This window comes from Pinus tabuliformis, chromosome 4_2 (genome assembly GCF_031772625.1).
Source record: "Pinus tabuliformis cultivar Carrire ecotype Pingquan chromosome 4_2, CPIR1, whole genome shotgun sequence".
Classification (NCBI taxonomy): domain Eukaryota; kingdom Viridiplantae; phylum Streptophyta; class Pinopsida; order Pinales; family Pinaceae; genus Pinus; species Pinus tabuliformis.
The window spans coordinates 706,585,732-706,600,888 of record NC_142304.1 but is presented as its reverse complement, the minus strand read 5'-3'; positions in this window follow the sequence as shown (position 1 = coordinate 706,600,888).

The following is a 15,157-nucleotide window of genomic DNA, read 5'->3' as shown; positions in this document are numbered from 1 at the left end:
ATGGTGGGAAGTAACCGATAGTAAATATGTCATTTACCTAAGTATGAACTATTATTAAATATTTTAATTTCTGATGTTTTTTTTGCAAAGCTTAAGAAAAAAATCACTACCTAAATATTTAAAAATCATGCATGAATATGGCAACAATATCCAGAAATTATGGGATAAAATATGTGAGGGAGTTATCCACATGGCATTATATTGTACAGTGGATGCAATAAGACCTTCGTTATGGTCTAATCAAATATTTGAAAATTAGTTTTTTAAATAGTATTGAAAATTTATTTATTTTTCAAAATTAAACATTATAAATTCATTCATTGTCTTGCCTTGTAGGTACCTGGGGTAGAGCACTCTACTTGTCCAATATTCCTAGTGAATTTCTAGCTCTCTACTACAGAATGAAAGAAACATGCACATACACCAAATTACCATACTTATAATACTACTGGTGAACGTGTGCTTTAGCAGGTATTCCATTGGAACTGCTCTCTTTTGTGTGTCTTGGCAGATATTTCTTGGTTTCTACTATAGAATGATAGAGATATACACATACACAAATTACCATACTGCAATATTGTTTACGACATGTGCCTTGGCAAGTATTCCTCTGGAATTTCTCATGTCCATGTGTCTTGGCACGAAAATGAAACTACTCTTTATGATTAAAATAAAGAAGTTTTAAAAAAAGACCCCAAAAACATGATAATTACGCTAAAGGTGTTCTATTATAAGGTATTTCCTCATGCTACTGTAGAAGATTCGTTGTCCTCCACGTCATCAAGACATACTCATCTCATACTTTATTTTTCCGCTATGTTTTGTACTAGGCCTTCGTGGCCCCTAAGTTTCCAGATGTTTTATGGTTTGAAGTGTTATTCGAAAGGGTTCCAATCCGAGCAAGCAAAAAACCTTGAACTAGGGTGTCAATGGTGAAGAAGAGGAAGGTGGAGGTAGAAGAAAAAACACCAACAATGAAGTCGAAGTTGAGGAAGGCGAAGAAGACATGAAGTTGTTGGAGCCCTTCAACATAGATTATCAAATGGACACCATCTTTGAGAATGCCAAGAAAGATCTGCAGCTTCTAGAAAATATTCGAAAACTTGTGGACAAAGATCCACCGAACAAAAAAATTTTTGTCTGTGACCTCGGCTAGAACACTAGGTCGGAGACTTTGAAGCCTGTTTTCTCCCAATACAGTGAGGTAGAATAATTCTTTATCATCATGGACAAGGGCACTGGTAAATCCAAAGGTTACAGATTCATGACCTTTAAGCACGCAGAAGGTGCGTAGAAAGCCCTGAAGGAGCCCATCAACAAAAATAATCAACAATAATATGATTGCTTGCCAGATGGTGTCCGCTGGCTAGGCATGGGGATGAGCTTTCTCAGTGTTGATTCATTTTTACAACTTTGTAGTAGGTTTCATACAATAGGAAGCCTATTTTACTCACCACTATTTTCATCAAATAACTTTGTGGAAATTTCATATTTGTCATGCAACATCATGTTCTTGTTTTTTGTGTTGCACGTCTCTAGATGTGAAGATAAGCATAAACTATGTATGAATTTTCATTATTATTTTTTTCAGATTCCTTTGACCTTTGTTGGTTTTAACCTATTTTCCTTTTTCCCTTGTTGTTTCCTACTTATTATCTTGTAAAAGTTACGTTTATCTTCCATTTATGAACATAACAATGTGTTGCTCATATAGATATGTGAAGATATACCAGAGGAACTAGATGTTGATGTGCCAGGTTTACCAAAGCAAGATAGCAATATATTCTTGCCCAGATTATTTCAGGTATATACCATTACAGAAAGTTTTATATAGTTGACAACATTACATAGTTATTATGTCAAGTTTTGATGGTGTTAGTGTCGGTATCTTCATCCCTCCATCAGTGATCAAAATTCTCTTGTTGCATTGCATGTTAGGTGTCTCATCCGATCATTTGCATTCCATTTGGATCATGGATCATCTGATGGTAGTGGAATATTATAAATTTTCCCTCATGATCTTTACCTGCTAGCCCATTTTCATACATTTAGTTCATTTGCAGTCATTTTTTGTTTTTACATCTGCAAAAGTCATTTTTAGGGTTTTAGGTCTCATTAGGTCTAGGGTTTTGTCAATAAGGTCTTGTAAAAGCTCAATTATGGTCAATAGGCACATGAGGAGGTAAAATAAAGTCTCAACAACAAAATTTCAATAATCACATGCTCAATGATTGATTATTCCTCAAAACCCTGTTTTGAGGAAAAATAGAGTTTTTTTATGTTTTATGTACAAGATTTCATGTAATTTCATTTTTCCTATATGTAATAATTTCGAGCTGCAACCCTGGTCACCTTGCAAAGCTCCTGCACTACAGCTCTTGCAAAAGAGTCAAAATTTCAAAGCATTTAGTCCAACAAAGGTAAAAAGCAAGTCAAACTGCCAAAACAGAGTTTTAAAAAGCAAGAGAAATCCAAACATTACAAAGTGGGTTTTTTATAAGTGAAAAATTAAAATCATTTGTATATAAAGTCATTTTCATGTCAAAGAGCTCATTTGTGTGCCAAAGAAGAAAAAACAAGTGCTAAATTGTGTTTTTGAGCCAAAGGAGTGAATTTGCTGCAAACAGTGAGAATTCTTAAGGTGCGGTGCACTTGGCCAGCGCGGTGCACGCAGCGCAGGTTTTACACTGGAATTATAACTGGAGCGGCGCACCAGTGAGGTGAAACACACGCATCGCAGGTTTTACACTGGAATTATAACTGGCACGACGCACCAGTGAGGCGTGGCGCACCTGTTAGTGGGCGCGGCGCACCAGTCTTCTAAGCTCGAAATTCGTCCAAATCACCTCATCTGCCTTCAAAACTTGCAAAATTCCTCTTTCACAAGTAAGTTAACAATCCCAAGTGCCATTGTAAGGATTTTGGTCACTTCTTATGGTATTTCAATAAGAGAAAAATTAAACCCTAGTTTCTTGCACAGTCAATTGAAAAAGTTGCCTAGGGTTTGCAAAATTACAGTTTTTGTTGTCTTATCTCCCATTTTCATTTTTCCCTCACTACACTTCACTCATATCACTTTCCTTCTCCTCTTTCATTCACACTCACCCATTCCCCTAATCCCTAAAATTACAAACCCTTATACCTAATTCCACTACTCCCAAACCCTAGTTACCCATCTCTAAACCCTAATCCTTATTCCCCAAAACCTTGCAATTTCCAAAAAACCCTACAGTCATCACAAACTTCCACATTCACAATCCCCATCATCAAATCCCTGTCATTTAGCAGCAAATACCTATTGTTCCTATAAAATCTCTTCATACTCATCTAAGAAACATCAAACAATGGCAAACATGGAGTTAGATTCATCCTATGACAGAAATGAGGAAACAGTAAGTGACTCCTCCAAAGAAATTCATGCACCAAGGAGACCTCACAAGGGAGGAAAACATATCTGGGAGGAGCCCACTACACTTACTGAGTTGTTGGCATGCCCTCTTACTGTAGCATGCTTCAAACATCAATCTTGCTACCAATTTTATGAGATGGTGGAAAGATTCAAATACCACCATGAGCTTGCTAGACTTTTTGTGCTCCATCTTCATAATGGCCAGGTCAATTTAGCAGGTGTGACATTCACCTTGACACTTGAGACTATAACTGAAGCAACAGGCATTCCGAATGTGGGTGAGCAGTGGAACAAGGGACAGCTGGTGGACAGAGATCATTATGAGCCTTATATCAAGGCTGGTTTTCAGAGGCATATCAATAGGGTCTTCCCTTTCAAGTACCTACAGGACACATATGCTCCCCTTATGAAACTCATAATCAAATATTTCAGCTGTGAAGGCAGATTTTCTCGCCTATACACCTATCATATCAAATTGTTGATGCATTTTACTAGGGTGAGGATGATGAACATCCCCTATTTCATATGCCAGAATATTGAGAAAATGACCACATTGGTGCAAAGGAAACCTCCTCATCAGCAGTATAACAGCATATATCACTTTTCATTGATCAAGATTGTGGTTTTGCATCAACTTAGTTTATTGAATGTTTCATGGGAGGATTTCATTTCACATAAGGTATTGACCAACTCTCAAGTGCCCCTATCAGTTTTTCATGAGGCAGGAGAGCCTTCACATCAGCAAGAGGTGCATGAGACTCAAACCACCAGTGTGCCAGTGTTTGCCACTTACTGAAACGGCACAAGGAGGTTGTTTGCAACAGCAAAAAGAGTACTATCTCCACCCGGGGTGGAAGGGGTCTCGTTTCCTTCAACATAAAAGTAGGTACAGGACAAGGGTAAGCAGCCATTGCATGATGAGGGGCCTTTAGAAGGTCAAGAGAGAGATTTCATTCTCATTCATGATGATGACACTGATTTGGGCTCCCAAAGCTCAAAGCTCAAGGAGATCATCTAGGAACAGCAAGCTAACATTCATGACTTGTCTCTCAACCTGGAAAGAGCCAAGTGGGTGATAAATTATCTTGAGCAAAGGAACAAACAATTAGTGGACCAGCAAACCATCATGGAACTCCAAAACATAAGAGAAAATCGGCAAGCTGCCAAGAGGAAGAAAATCAAGTTGACACCACTTGAGCAAGAAATTGAAACTGATTGTGAATCTTGGCTTGACAGGACAAACATGCACTTGGAAAAGATGCTAGAGAAGGCCAACAAAGAGAAAAAGATGTTGAGGCACATAGCCTATCACTATTTGGTGAGAAACAAAGTTTGCAAAGCAAGAATAAGGACTTTGAAGGCCAAGTTAAGGAAAGCTTTGAGGAAGAGGAAAGAGCCAAACAAGCTCAAGAGTTTGGTTGAGGCTTCCTTAGTCCAACTAGCACTTGATGCAGGACATTTAGCCCAAATTTCAAGCAATTTGGCACACTTTTTGTTAATTTTGAATTTTTGGAGCAAAACACAGATTTTTTTGCCTGGTGCGTCGCGCCACTTGGCGCACGCTTTTGCTAGGGACCTCCTTTGTAGGAAAACTTAGCATTTTTGGATTCCTCATGCAAAAATATGAATGCCCACAAATTTCCAAGAAATTTTGTCACGTTTTGAGCTTCCAAAAGGGTCAAAAACACCTTAAAAATGCCCTTTCTGCCCCTTTTTGGCCACACAGGAAGCAGTGTTGGGAAAACTCACTTTTGGAGGGGAAAATGGACACCAATTTTAGAAATTCCACCTGTTCTAGAAAGTAGACAGATAGACCTTTCCAAAAACCCACTTGGAACAAATTTGGTGCACAGGAAGGCCTCCAAAATCAGCTGCAAAAAGGCACTATGCACAGGGACAGTTGTGCGTTGCACAGGATGGAAAATTGACTTTTTTGCCAAAAACTTTGTTTTTTCCCTAGTTTTTTCTCAGTTTGACTTTTCTCTCTCTCATATTCAAACTCATGATTTAATTTGATGTAACTTGATGGAGTTTGATGTAAAAATTTTAAAATTTCACTCATAGAGGTAGATACATCATGAAAAGGTAGTTTGAAACTGAATGAATCAGTTTCCTAGGTTTTAGAGGCAAGCTGTTCCACTACCTACTTTTCAGTTCTTAGTTTAGATCTTGTTGAAACAGCTCCTAAACTCATGAATTCGAACCCTAAAGCCTATCATGAGTTGTTTTTTGCCTATATCTAGTAGTTTTTCAATCATTTGTAAAGGTTGGACTCCTGTGAATGCTTTGAGCATTATTGTACATTCATCTCTGTAGTTTGGCAAAGGAATAGACCAAGGTTTGCAGTATTTTGTGGTATTATTGTGGCAACTTGATTTGGTATTGTTTTTCCTTCTATAATGCAAGTTTACATGTGTTTGTGTATGCCATCATCTCTTTCTGTTCAGCTTAACTAAATGAATCAAGGATAAAGGTAGAATTCATTGATGTTGTAGTGCTCTACCTAGGGTTTTGTTTGTTATTCACGTTTTCAACTATCTGAAGAGGATCCCTGAGACTTTCATGCCTTTTCCAACTTCTCACTAGTCTTAAGACTCTCCACCTCACTTATTTCAAAGTACTAAACCATTTGCCTACCTCACCCCATAGAAAACTCTGCAAGACTATGTCCATTCCCCGAACCCAAATCTGCCTTTCACATTTGATCCAGCAAACCAATATTAAACTCAATCAAACTCCTCTGAGCATATACCTAGCGTAAAATCATTCTTTAAATTAGTCATCTCAAGCTTTATTGGCCATATTCTTCTGAGATTGACAAGGAGAGAGCCCTCTCCCAAACTAGTAGGGCTAGCTACCAGGTTAAGCGTGGTTTGATGTTACCCTAGATCCTGCCTTTCTCAGCATGAGGTAGATTTAGGCCATAATAGATGGGAAACTAGCATAACTTATTATCAAATGAGAATGCTTTATGTTAAAGGTGAAAAGGGTGAAAAAAAATTGAGGCTTGCACATTGAATTCCATCTATATGGATAACAAATTTCGGTTTAAAATGGATGTATGTTACTAAGTAATATGAGTATTTGTGTGTAATTGATTATGTTAAAGAAAATGGATCTCTCTAGGCATCTAGCTTGTAGAGATTGCTAGGAAAACTAGATTTCAGTGCAACGAGATTGATTATGAAGGGAAACGTTGAGATGGTCACTAGACCTTTTTGTTGTGTGTGCTTATTTCTTGATGCAAGTTTATTGTTGTTATAAATGGAATTGTAGCTTCTTATTCTCTTCTGCAAGGACTCATATGTGTTATGAGTATGTACACTCAAATCCCTTTGACCAACAAGCCTTTAGCATGGTTGATTTTCGCTCTTGATCAGGTAAAGCTATTATAGACTCCAGTTTATTTTTCCTATTAAATTATTATATTGTAGCCATCGTTGAGACCTGACTGAAAATACATGGCAAGTATTTGATTAAGTTTGCAAATTTTCAAAGTGTCATAGGTGTTGTAACACTCGGAGACAATTCTTGGCTATGGGGGGACTAGTGCCTGAGACATCTTAAGATTGAATAGAAATAGTTAATATCAATAGCCGGAGGGACATACCATGATGGATTGCAACCAAAAATTCTAATTCTGAAACCCTTCCAAAACATAATGGCCAGAGGAACTCTGAGGGTTGCAGGATCTTGGATTAAAGAAATGGTCTGAAGAAAATAAAGATGACAAAATTCATACCTAGGCAATTAAGAATCTGAATATAACTTATGGAGAAATAATAATGGAAGGTTGAGAATATGTGGATGAATTTACAATGTCGTGGAGCACCCTTTAAGGCTTCTTTAAATGATATTTGTAGGTACTTTTAGCTGAGTAAACAACACTAGTAAATCTACTAAATAAAATAAGCCAACAACTTCATTACACTCACACCGAAAGATGAAAAACATTCATGAAAAATGAAAACAAGAGAAAGGAAACTTGACTGCAACTACCCAAAGTTGGAATCAAACTGCAATGTATTTGTTAGATTTCAGAGAGATCTTCGGCTTACAATGCCAGTCATGAGAACTGGACTCCGAACCCTGCCATGTCTAATTTTTGGTCTTTCATTTCTGCTCCCCAGACCTAACTGTCTAATCAGTTATTAAACTAACTTTTATAATAGTTTTAAAATTGTTTCTTTTTGAAATGTTTACAAATAAAGTAACAATATTTAAATATTATATATATAATGATATATATAATATTTGTTTTTTTCTTATTTTAACAGAAAATAAAAACCTCAGCCATTTACAAGTGTGCATTATATAACTTGAGTTTTGACTCAAACAAAATATATGCACATATGAGCACTGGCAATAAGCAGGAGACATGTTCAAGCCACAGATGAAATGACATCCACATTGGAGGTGAAAAGGTAATGCATGCTTGTAATAAGTTGAATGTTAAGGAAATTTGTATCTGGGTCCTGACCTTGTCGTCATCCATATGTCACTGACTAAAACCATAAACAATTTACGGAATCACCTTTGGCGATTTCTTAAAAGGAGAAGTGATGTCAGAACGAATCTAGACCATCGATATTCATATTAATTGTTTTGCAAAACTATGCCCCGAGGCACTCCTTAATATAAGTTTTGAGTACTATATGCTATCAGGATTTCGTCAATGTGAAGTAAATGCATTATTAACCATTGTTTTGTTGAGTAGTGATAATATGTATATATTTTTGCCTCACTCGTTGACTTTTTCATGTGGCGAAATTTGTTGTGGATATACCTAGTCAGCAACAAAAACAATAACTGCTTCTTGGTGGCGACTTAAGCCTGCTATAAGAAATGTGATAAGATGTACTTAACTATGCTTTCCATTGTGAACCTTCACAAAATTCTTCAAGACACATGATTCGTATTCTCTCTAGGGCGGTTTGCAAATTTGACAGAAAATATGCTCTATAGACTATTTATCCAAGTCTGAAAAAGGTAGTTTCTGCACATACTGATGCAAAGGAGACGAAATTTCGAAACCTTGATAGATTTTCAGGATGCTTATAAAGATAATAAGAATTTTCAACTAATGTACTGCGTTGAGCATCAATATTTTCACATTTTTCAATTGCATAATTACTTCTAACATGTCTGCCATGTGTATGGTTGTTTCAGGTGAACGATACAAGAAGCGGCCACATGTTTCGAGAAAACTGCATGCAACATCACTATTGTGATAAGTGAAATCATCCAAGAAGGACTTCAATCAAGTAAATGCAAGACTAGATGGGAAAAATTTGAATTTTGTGAATTCCCTAATGAATCTTATATTTCTCATCTTTGTTTCAATGTTCATTTGATCCTTCTTATTTATTAAACAAGAAAATGAACTCCTCTTCTAGGAGCTGTAGAAGCATTGAAACTACGTTTTTCATGCGAGTTAACAATGTTTCCACCATTCTTTAATAATAAGGCAATAATTCTAAGGATGGTTGAGGCACATTGAATATTTCTCTCATAAGTTCTTTCCTATTACCTTTTGAATTCATAGAGCAAAATTTGACTGTCAACTGGCCAATAAGATCACAACTAAAACAATTTGGAAGCCACTACAAAATATTGTTTAAGTTTTCATCATAAAAACATTTTACTTTATCTTTCTCATTCTCTTTCTTTGTCCTTGAATTTATCATCAAATGCAACCTCTCCTTGTAAGTTTTTAGGCTCTTGGATTCCATTTGCCTATTATAGTTATAAACAGGTTTTCCAGTAAATCCCACAAAACTTCGAGTCACAATTGAAAGTCCTTCAAAATTATTAATTGAAAGCCATGGCAGGTGTTGGGTGATAAAAGGTGTTTTTCAAAACTCCTAATTACCCCACATTAATCATCAACCCGAGCAAGTCCTTTTATTCCAAGAGTGTACACAATATGTGCATGCTATAAATCCAGAGAGTAATGTTTCTTACAAGGAAGTATAGACCTTTGATACAAGAGTAAATAGATGCATCTAGATAGCCCGATAACCTTCAGGAGGATACCAAATGATGGGGCAACGAAAAATTGTAATTCCACCTAGGTGGTGCATGCTGTCAAAGAAGAACCTATAATTATTGCGCAATTTAGGATGGGGATTTCCCTAAATAATAGTGTTGGAAATAATACTGAGAGGGGGGGGTGAATCAGTATTATCAAATTCTTTTCAATCTATCTTCCTTATTTATACTTTGAATAATTCTTCAAATATTGATCATTACTTTGTATGTCAGTATCATAAAATAATGAGCAGGAACAAGAAAAGCAAATAGTCACACAAAAGAACACCAGATATAAGGTGGAAACCCAATGTGGGTGAAAACCACCTGCTGCAATATGTCTCTATCTTCTTTCAATTAGAAACTCCTTTTACAATGATTTTGTATTGGTGCAGTCCTTTACCAGTACGCAGGCTACAACCCGCAGAGAGCTACAACCCTCTCTCGTTCTCCAGCTTCTCCTGGAAGGGAACTACAACCCCCTTAGCTCTTGTACTAGCCAAGATACTAGTACGTAGGTGCTGGCGTACTGAAGGCTACAACCTTCTCTTTCTTCCAGGGACCACGTTTCATAAATTTTCAGACTGGATCCATGAACATCAATCAATCATCAAGTATATCTGCATCAAACAATCTCCTTTTCCCAATTAGCACTGAATCAAGTAAACACTTCTCTGACAACTGTACCCAGAACACAGTAACAGTAACCACACACCAAATTCTGAACCCAGAATACTGCAGCAATAGACAGAGGCAGCTAGATCATAATTTAAAGATATACGCTACTTCAACAACCTGAAACCTGCATGCAGATCTATAAAGGATAATTCCTTCTTTCAAATATTCAGACACTAATTAACCCAGATTGTCAGATTTATAGATCAAGCATGCGCCTCATATAACAGATCAAAATCATGCAAAGATACTATTATTCAAGCATAAAGATTATGACCCATCAATAGAACTTATCCTTCTTTATGCGCTAAGGTTCCTCCTTCATTCAGATCCAGATCTGCACCATAACCCAATCACAAATATTTCAGATCTAGCACTTATTAGATATTCAATTTATTCGATGATACTTTGCCAAATGATCTCCTTCCTCTTTTATAGTCTTAGGCCTTCCACAATACCACGGTCCAAAACCATAGGATCAAAAAACTGTTGGACTAATACCATGAACCAACCATGAAAGTGCGTGAGATCAACACTTTTGGATGCAATACCACGAGCCAAAACCATAGGATCAAAAACTATAGGACTAATACCATGAACCAACCATGAAAGTGCGTGAGATCAACACTTTTGGATGCAATACCACGGACCAAAACCATAGGATCAAAAACTGTCGGACTAATACCATGAGCCAACCATGAAAGTGCGTGAACTTTTCTCTTCATGAAAGGGACTTTTCTCTGCATGAAACTGCGTGAACTTTTCTCTACATGAAATAAACTTTTCTCTGCATAAAAGTGCGTGAACGTTTCTCTACATGAAATAAACTTTTCTCTGCATATAAGTGCGTGAACTTTTTTTTTTCATGAAAGGGACTTTTCATTGCATGAAAGTGCGTGAACTTTTCTCTACATGAAATAAACTTTTCTTTGCATAAAAGTGCGTGAACTTTTCTCTACATGAAATAAGCTTTTCTCTGCATAAAAGTGCGTGAACTTTTCTCTACATGAAATAAACTTTTATCTTCATGAAAGAAACTTTTATCTTCATGAAAGTGCGTGAACTTTGCTGCACTATAATTTATCATCTGAGATGAGTGGGTTGCCATCAAGTACAACATATGTATCATAACGCCAACAATCTCCCCCTTTGGACTTGATGGCAACAACAACCAATCACTCTCCCCCTTTGACATCAAGGGCAAAGGGTTATGCTCCCCCTAAGAACATGCTCCCCCTAACTATAAACCAAATCTGCAAAGAAGAACCATAATCCATCAAACACCATAAATGACCATGAAAGAGATAGAGACGTATTGCAGCAATATTCATACCAGCATCCATGATCTCCTTCTGTACTTCCTCCATAATGCCAACAATGCATGATATGCTCCCCCTGAGCCTGTGCCATTCGATCTTTGACCAATCCGCAACCCAGCACATGTACGCATATACTTCAGATGAACCTTGCGTACAACCAACAATCAGAAGAGATTCAACAACAAGATGATGCATCAACAACCCCTAGCTTTTGCCTGAGGTATTCAAAGGCCTCCCTAGGCAATGGTTTGGTGAGTATATCAGCAACCTATTCCTTAGAAGGAACATACTCCAACTTGACCTTTTGTTCAAGCACTTGTTCCCGGAGAAAGTGATACTTGATTGGTATGTGCTTGGTTTTTGAATGCATGACTGGGTTCTTTGAAATGCTGATTTCACTTGTATTATCACATAAGATGGAGATGGGTGGTGTACAAGTGATTTGAAAATCCTGCAAGGTCTGCATCATCCAAAGGAGTTGAGTGCAGCAAGATGCAGCAGCAACATATTCTGCTTCAGCTGTAGACAAGGCAATCGAACTCTGTTTCTTGCTGAACCAAGATACTAATCTGGAACCCATAAAGAATGCACCACCACTTGTGCTCTTCCTGTCATCCACGCTTCCAGCCCAATCTGCATCAGTATAAGCATGAAGTGTGAGATTTGTATCTATAGGATACCATAAGCCATAATTTTGAGTCCATTGAAGATATTTGAAGATTCTCTTTACTGCCTGAAGATGAGTTTCCTTTGGATTTGCCTGAAATCTTCCAACTATTCCCACTGCATGCATGATGTTTGGTCGGGTACCTGTCAAATAAAGTAGACTTCCAATCATAGATCTGTAGGTTGGTTGATGTACTGCTGCTGATTCATCATTTGCACTGAGGCTACATCCTGTGACCATGGGTGTACATACTGGTTTTGCATCTTCCATGCCATATTTCTTCAAAATCTGCTTGAGATACTTGGTTTGAGACAAGAAGATCCCTCCTTCCTTTTGTTGGATTTGCAGGCCAAGAAAATATGTCAATTCTCCAAGCAAGGACATTTCGAATTCTTTCTGCATCACCAAGGCAAAGCTTTGACTCATAGATTCTTCATTGCTGCCAAAGATAATGTCATCTACATACACAACAAGTATTAGCAATTTGTCATTTTCAATTTTTATATAAAGATTGCTATCTGCTGATCCTTTTGAAAAACCTTGTTGATGAAGATATTTGTCCAAACGATAGTACCAAGCCCTTGGAGCTTGTTTAAGACCATAGAGAGCCTTTTTCAGTCTACATACAAGATTTGGATTATTTCCAAGAATGAAACCATCTGGCTGCTCAATGTATACTTCTTCTTCTAAGTCTCCATTCAGAAAGGCTGATTTCACGTCCATTTGAAATACTTTGAACTTTTGAAAGCTTGAGAGAGCAAGGAACATTCGGATGGCCTCAAGTCTTGCAACAGGAGCAAACGTTTCCTCAAAATCTATTCCTTCTTGCTGCACATACCCTTTACAAACAAGTCTTGCCTTGTTTCTAATTACTTCCCCATTTTCATTCAACTTATTTTTGAAGACCCATTTTGTCCCTATAACATTCTTATCCTTTGGTCTAGGAACCAACTCCCAAGTGTTGTTCTTTTCGATCTGCTCAAGTTCTTCATCCATTGCTTTGACCCAACATTCATCTTTGCATGCCTCTTTTACATTTTGTGGTTCAGTGGAGGAGAGTAATGCCAAATAGCTTGAAGCTTCTGCAATTGTTCTTCTTGTTTGTACACCTGCTTCTTTCTGCCCCAAAATCTGAGATTCTGGATGATTCTTCTGAACGTACCGGGATGGAGTCTTCTCTTCTATCCTTATCTGTCCCTCTGGTGCTTTTTGAGGTTCTTCTTCTTCATCATTCTGTCTTTGAGGGTAGTCTTCATCTTCTTCAATATTTTCATGATTTACTTGCCTAGGAATGTATCCCTTTTCATCAACCACTACATCAATGCTGTCAACAATTCTTCCAAGTCTTTTATTGTAGCACTTATATGCTTTGCTGTGTGGAGAATAACCAAGAAGAATGCCTTCATCTGCTCTAGGTTCAAGTTTGCCAAGTTGCTCATCAGTATTCTTAATATAGCATTTGCTCCCAAAGATTTTGAAGTGCTTTACCGAAGGAGTCTCACCATACCAGAGCTCATGAAGAGTTTGAGTGTTGTTCACTCAGACATTTTTTTTGTTGAGAATAACAACCGCAGCATATGCGGCTTCACCCCAGAAAGTTGCGGGAGTTCCAGACTCATCCAGCATAGCAAGAGCCATTTGTTGGAATGTTCTGTTCATCCTTTCCACCACTCCATTTTGCTGAGAAGTTCTAGCTGTAGAGAATTCTCTTCTTATCCCATGTTCTTCACAGAAATCGAAAAATTCATTTGAGGTAAACTCCCCACCTCTGTCAGACCTGAGGCACTTAATTTTGTAACCTGATTCATTTTCAACCAAGGCTTTGAAGGATTTGAATTTCTCGAATGCTTCGTCTTTGTGCTTCATAAGTCCTAACCAAACAAACCTGGAGAAATCGTCAATGAATAATATCAAGTATTCTTCTCCTTGAGGTGTCCTTTTCCTAAATGGACCACATACATCTGTATGTACTAGCTCAAGAGGCATGCTAGCTGATCCTTCCTTCTCTGGAAAGTTAGTTCTGGTTTGCTTTCCAAACTGACATGATTTTCATATGGTGTTGTCTGGAATTTTGATATCTGGAAGACCACGAACTGCCTGATATTTGCATGCTTTCCTTATTTGTGAAAAACTTAGATGCCCCAACCTCCGGTGCCATAACCAGTGTTCATCATCCTTGCTCAAATAGCATTGTTGTTGTCCTTCTTCAAATATGTATAGATTATTTGGAGTTCTTCTACCTTTGATCACTGTTTCACCTGTATCAAGATCACGAACACGACATCCGTTTGATCTAAATATCACCTTGGTTCCTTGATCACACATCTGGCTGACACTTAGAAGATTATGCTTCAATCCATCAACATACAAAACATTTCCAGCTTTGACCTTTTCTTTTAACTGAGCAGTGCCTTTTCCTTTTATAGCTGCAGGAGTATCATTTCCAAAAGAGACTTTCTTTCCCTTTTCTAAAGCAGAATATGATTCAAGTTTTTCTTTATCACCTGTCATATGTTTCGAACATCCACTGTCAATGTACCATAGATTTTCTTGTCCTTCTGCATAAAATGCTATCCCACATCTTTCTGTTTGTGGTTCCTTTATTCTCCATGTTCTGGTGCTTGAGGCTTGTTCCTTTTTCTGCTGAAAACCTGCTCCTGCATTCAGAATCTTCATGACCAAAGTTATTGCAAATAGAACATTCAACTTCATTTTCAAGAGCCGAAAAGTTGTTATAGGTCTTTTTTGTAATCCCGATCATACTTCTTTGTTTTTGAGCTTCTCTAGTCATGATTGTTTTATATGCAACACATTGAGCTGCTTTGTGACCAAAGTTATGGCAAGAGAAACATTGCCCATTGAAGAAACTTCTGCGATTATCAAATCTACCGGCCAAATGATTGTAATTTCTATTGTCATCCATTCTTGAAGCAAATTGAGAAGATTTTACCTGTGGCTGGTTGTAGCTTTTGTTCATCCTTAAGACAGATTGCCCCTGGTTTACCTGATAGTCTTTGTTCGTTCTTGATGTAATTCGTCCCTGCTTTACCTGGTGAT